The sequence below is a fragment of the Gekko japonicus genome, unplaced genomic scaffold, assembly GCF_001447785.1.
Source record: "Gekko japonicus isolate JY-2015 unplaced genomic scaffold, Gekko_japonicus_V1.1 scaffold3543, whole genome shotgun sequence".
NCBI lineage: Eukaryota > Metazoa > Chordata > Lepidosauria > Squamata > Gekkonidae > Gekko > Gekko japonicus.
Window position 1 is genome coordinate 30,828 of NW_015163195.1, and position 5,930 is coordinate 36,757.

A 5,930-nucleotide genomic window follows, 5' to 3' on the forward strand; every position below is an offset into this window, starting at 1 on the left:
GAAACATGCACTCAAATATGCAAGGGAAACTGAACTCAGTAACACTGTAAACTAGTGTGAAGTGTCTGGAATACTGCAGTGAAAGAATCAAGAGAATATCTTGTTGGGTACACGAGAAACTGCAAGTAAAAACACTTGTGAAAGTAGCTGGCAACTGCAGAGTTCAGGGATTGTTATGACTAGATGCGGTGACGTCAGAGCCTGGTGTTCAGGCCTTCCAATATAGGGGGCAGTGATCCAGCTCTCCGCCCAAAACACTTCAAGGTGTCATCAATGAAATAAAACCTCTGCTGTGTGATGACAGTTCACTTTCTCAAGTACTGGAGGGGCAAACCTTTTCTTTCGCACAGACAGCCCCCCTGTCTCAAACATCTCCTCACCCACAATAATGCAACATCTCATTTGAGCATGGACCCCGGGACCAGAGCTTGCAGTAAACCCAGACGCCAACTTTGCTGCCACACGGACCCAGACAACACGATCACTGGACTTGACAACATCAACTGCACCATCAGAGGCTCATTCACTTGCTCATCTTCTAACATTGTAGATGCCATCAAATGCCGACAATGCCCTTCGGTTCTCTGCATAGGACAAACAGGACAAACCTTACGCCAGAAGATAAACGGGCGTACATCTGACATCAGGAATCACAAGATTGATAAACCTGTAGGAGAACACTTCAGCCTCCCAGGACATTCAGTGGGTGACCCCAAAGTAGCTGTTTTGTTACAAAGGAACTTCAGGGACAGAATGGAAAAGGAAATTGCTGAATTACAAGTTATCACAACACTTGGAACAAAAACCTCCCCAGCAGGGGCAGATGAAGGCTCACCGGTGCCCGAAGCACTGACCCGTCTTGGTGCCCCCCTCCTTTCCACACTGACCCCCAGTCCATTTTAGTCGTTGACCTGTCTGACCAGATAGACAATGCAGGTTGCAGCAATACAAAAATTTATTCACATGATAACACAATATAGTGTACAAACTAAGCTTTTCACTCTTTTCCCAACTTCGTGGTGCCCCCTTTGGCCCTGGTGCCCTAAACACATGCCTAGTCTGCTTCTTGGTTAATCTGCCCCTGCTCCCCAGGACTCAACAGGGATACTGTTTTATTATCTCATTACATACGCTAACTCATTGAGTCCTCACATATGCATTCTCAACAAGAAGGGCTATAAATCCTCTGTATTTTAGTGCATTTCTTTATCAGAATAGTATATTAGAATACTGTATGTGATGCCAGGAATGTTGGGATGTTTTCCTGACATGACGCTGCATCCACCTCATAGAGTGTTGTCAAGTGATCTCTAAACCTGGGATGTTCTCGGTTTGCTTCCCACAATTAGAAAAGACACCTTTAGACATTTGTCTGCTATTTTGACATATTTATTGCTTTACAACGGTTGACCTTATAACCTTAGCTGGTTATTTAGTTCTGACTTAGCTGGTTATTTAGTCCTTTAGGATAAGTTGGTTAAGAGTGGGCTGGATGGTGCAACCGTTGGATGGATTCATGGCAGGTTGAAAAATCGTACCCAACGAGTGCTCGTAAATGGCTCTGCGTCTACGTGGAGGGAAGTCTTGAGTGGAGTGCCACAGGGCTCGGTCCTGGGCCCGGTGTTGTTCAATGTTTTTATAAATGACCTGGAGGGGGTTGGCCTAGATGACCTGCAAAGTCCCTTCCAACTCTAACATTCTATGATTCTATGACCTTGGAAACAGTATCTTCCAAGTAATAAAAGTAGTTGGAATTTTTTTCTTCATCGTATATGTATGTTGATGTATAAAGAATCGAGTAAAATGTGTTCTGATGTTTCCTAGAGCAAGATTTTTTAGAATTTTGGGCGGGGCAGGAGGATAAGAGGGAGTAATGGAGAAGAAGAGGGCAGTCAAAGGCTGGAGTGTAACCTCCATGTGCAGAGGCTGCGTAAGTCCAAATGCCACCTGCTCGGGTTTCGTAGTGGAGACTACTGCGACCCTTATGCAGTGTGCTTCTCAAAAACATTTGGTTGGCCGATGACCACTGTAGTGAATGCAATGCTGGACTAGAGGGGAATGAAGGGAACCTCCACGTTTTCCGAGCCAGTGAACCTCTGAATCCCAGTGCCAGGAGGCAACGTCAGGTAAAGGCCTCTGTGCCCTGTTGTTGGTTTCCAGAGGAACTGGAGGTGTGATACAGGATGGTGGACTTGATGGACCACTGGTCTGATCCAACAGGGCTCTACGGGCATTCTTGTGGGTACCAATGCCATCGTTTCTTACAGTGCCAAAAAAACCCACCAACCCTTAGGGTGGCACTGGATGTGTTAGCAAATTATATGGAAATAGTTGTATACATTTTACTGGCTCATTATACCCTGCCCACTTGCGGGGGAGGGCGGGGGGAAAAACTCATAAATAAATAGATAGATAACAAACCACATAACTTTGGACTTGGGAGTCGCCATTACCAAAAAGGCTGGGACCCACTGTTCTAAACAATATGCCCGTGCTAAGATGGATAAGGATGGAGTAGGGCACATCTAGCCCCTATGGTAGTTAGAAGAAGAAGGGGGAAGCGGAATGGTCAGCCATAAGGAAGGAGGCTTCCCTAAGAACAGGAGTCCAAGGTCAAAGGGATAGCAGCAGAGCAGATCCAAGTAAAAAGGGTATAGATAGCCCCAGGGGTCATTTCATAGAAAAAGAGGTGCAGGAGCTCATTAGCATAACTCATTTGCATATGCCACACCCACAGACGTCACCGGAAGTGTGTCAGAAGGCAACACCCACCGCTCAGGCTCCACTGGACTGTTTTGGATTGCTAGCTATTGGGGGGGGGGAGTGCAGATCTGTCCTCACAGAGGAGGGAGAGCTGGTACCTGAATAAAACTTGGTCTTAACGGTGCCACTGGACTGTTTTGGACTGGTGGGGGCAGGGGGGCTCTGCAACTTACCTGGCTGCTTCCTGCTCTGACTGAGGGCTGCTGGGAGCAGGGGGTGGAGCCTGTTGCATGTTCCCGCCCCCTGGGCTCTTTACTACCGGAGCTCTGCTCCTGTGCGCTCCTGCAGGAAATGACCCCTGGATAGCCCTGACCTCTTTGTCCCTCTGGTTCTATTGCTCCCTCTGAATTCTGAAAGTTCGTTCTAAGAGACCTTGCATGGCTCATTCCTTCCAACAAAATCAACCCTATGGAAAGGGAACTCAAAGGGGGAAAGCTGTTCTCTCTTACGTTTACAATAAGTAAGTCCTTATTGTTGAAACACCACAGATTCTCTGGTATTAATCTGATAGGGCAGGAGCGACACAACAGGAAATGTGCACATCTTTGCACGTCGCCGCCATCTTCGATCTGTGCAAGGTTGACTGGAGAGAAAAGCACATCTCTCTGCAACACCCGTTAAAAAGGATTCCATTTGCAGGTCTGAATTCCTGTCAGAAGGTCAGCAGGCAACCTGAATTCAGAAGCCCCGAATACAATCCACATCCTAGCTTTTACTCGGACCAGTCAAATGGCCCAGAACAGAAATTAAGGCAAGGTGGTCGCTTGGGGGAGAAAGCGTAGGCCAAAACCACTAATCCAGCTCGCAGCCTGTTGACATGTTCTGGCGATGCCTCTGGTTATAAATTATACTTCTCCCCCCCGACATTGTGAGACGCAATCCGGACAAAATCCCCTAAGCTTCCAGCCACCACATTGCACTCCCTGCGGGCTTCCGATCCAGGAGCATCCCCGAGGACCCTAGCCCAAGAGCAGGATTCTGCCCCCCCCAAGGCAGCCTCGGTTTTGTATCCCTCTGGCTGCTCTAGCGCATCAGAGACTTCCCACTGGCGGTGGCAAGAGGCTTTTGAGACCACACGTCTTGTAGCTACCATGCAGCTGCATCATGAAGACTTTGGGACAAACTGCTCTCATCTCACAAACAGAATGAACAGGAACCGAAAGTTTGGAGGAGGTGGAGGAGGAAACCGACCTTGACTTGTGTCATCCATGTGCAAAGGTGAGTAGGTTTTTGGGTAGAATGGAAGGGAGACCACCAATTCTCCCTCTAAGCTTGTGAGTCTTGTGAGCCAAAAATTCCACTTTGTGAGCTACGGGCATTAAAGTTGTGAGCAAGCAAGTTGGCTGCTGCATGAATTAGTTTGCCCTGGAGCCCTGCTTCCTGAGCGAAGACAAAAATGTGTGAGCCAGGGGCTAAAAAACTATGAGCTAGCTCACACTAACTCGGCTTAGAGACAACACTGGAGACCATCAATGTTTCCTCTAAGATAATAAAATATACTATGAACAAAGGATGACAGTTTGTTTTTTTGCCACTTGGGCAGCTCAAATTAAGGCAACCAAGGTAATGCCTCAATAAAAGAACAACAATACAATGCTATCATCTGCTTGCAGTGCCAGTTCTTCTTTCCAAAGTAAAGTAAGCAAAACGCCCGACCAGTGAATCCTGTTCCTAGGACATTGCAGGCAAAATGTCAAGAGTAGGGAAGATAAGAAAGGGAATTTGACAGAAGGAAGGAGAGGGAGAAGCAGGCACAGAGGGGATTTGACTGACCACGTAAAATATGGAAGATGGCTAAGAAAACACAAACAGGCTTTGTCAGTTGTGCAGACCTGTTGTTTAAATGGGGCAAAACACCAGGACCCAAATGTGATCGTGGTGCCGTCCGCCGAACCATTTTCCATCTGGCACAGGAATGTGAGCATTGTGTTTTCCAGGGAGATGTGGCGGAGCTCTTTGAAATCTGAGTGGATTGAAATTTAGATATTAGTGTTTAGGGGGATTGTTCAATCAGTCTGCATGCACATTGTATCAACTTCATTCTGTATTTTATATCAATACATGCTTCCTGTGTCAATACATAAATAATAATTAGGCGAGTAATCCATGTATTTTTTATGGTCACGCATACAGAATACAGACAGAGAGGAAAGCTTGGGAATACAGAGGAAAAATACAGTCTGTAATAGATGCATTAAGCCTGAGATGGCAAGGAGGCAGTCGAGAGGACATCCCAGACAGGCCGTTGGAGGGGAAGGACTGGAGGGAGAGAGGACGCTCCAAGCTCCTGGTGGGCGTCCTCGGGGGTAGGTGGTGCCAAAGACCTAGTGAGAGGGCCCGTGCTATGTGGTGGCCAGAGGTCAGAGCCAGTTCTGGGACACTTGCATCCAGGTACTCAGACATGGAGTTTTGTGGGAGAACTTGGGCCAGTCATAAGAACATAGGAGAAGCCAATGTTGGATCAGGCCAGTGGCCCATCTAGTCCAACACTCTGAATCACACAGTGGCCAAAAATACCAGGTGCCATCAGGAGGCCCATCAGTGGGGCCAGGACACCAGGAGCCCCTCCCACTGTTTCCCTCCCAAGAAGCACCAAGAATATTTATTTATTTATTATTCAGATTTATATCCTGCCCTCCCCAACAGGCTCAGGGCGGCTAACAATAAGGGCACAAAGCCATAAAAAAACAGTTAAAAGCAGAATAAAACAATACAAAATTACAATAAAGTGCTGGTGCTCTGAAAGACGCTCTGAATACAGAGCATCCCTTGCCCCAGACATAAGAACATAAGAGAAGCCAAAAATATCTATGTCCTCATGGGAGTTTTTATGAAAAAATGCAATGAAAATATCAACATGTACTAATTTGAAAGAAAATCGCTATAAGAATGTACAGATGGTATATGACGTCGAAAAAGATTGCTAATATGAATTGTAATATTTCAAACAAATGTTGGAAATGTAAAAAAGTTGAAGGGTCATTTTACCATATGTGGTGGATTTGTGAGAAAGCAAAACAATTTTGGACTAATATACATGGGGAGATGGAGAAAATAGTGAAATGTAATTTTAAAAAAGAACCAGAAATACTATTGTTGGGTTTAAAAATGGAAGAAGTTAACATGACAAAAAGGACACTAATGTGGTATATGATAACAGCAGCAAG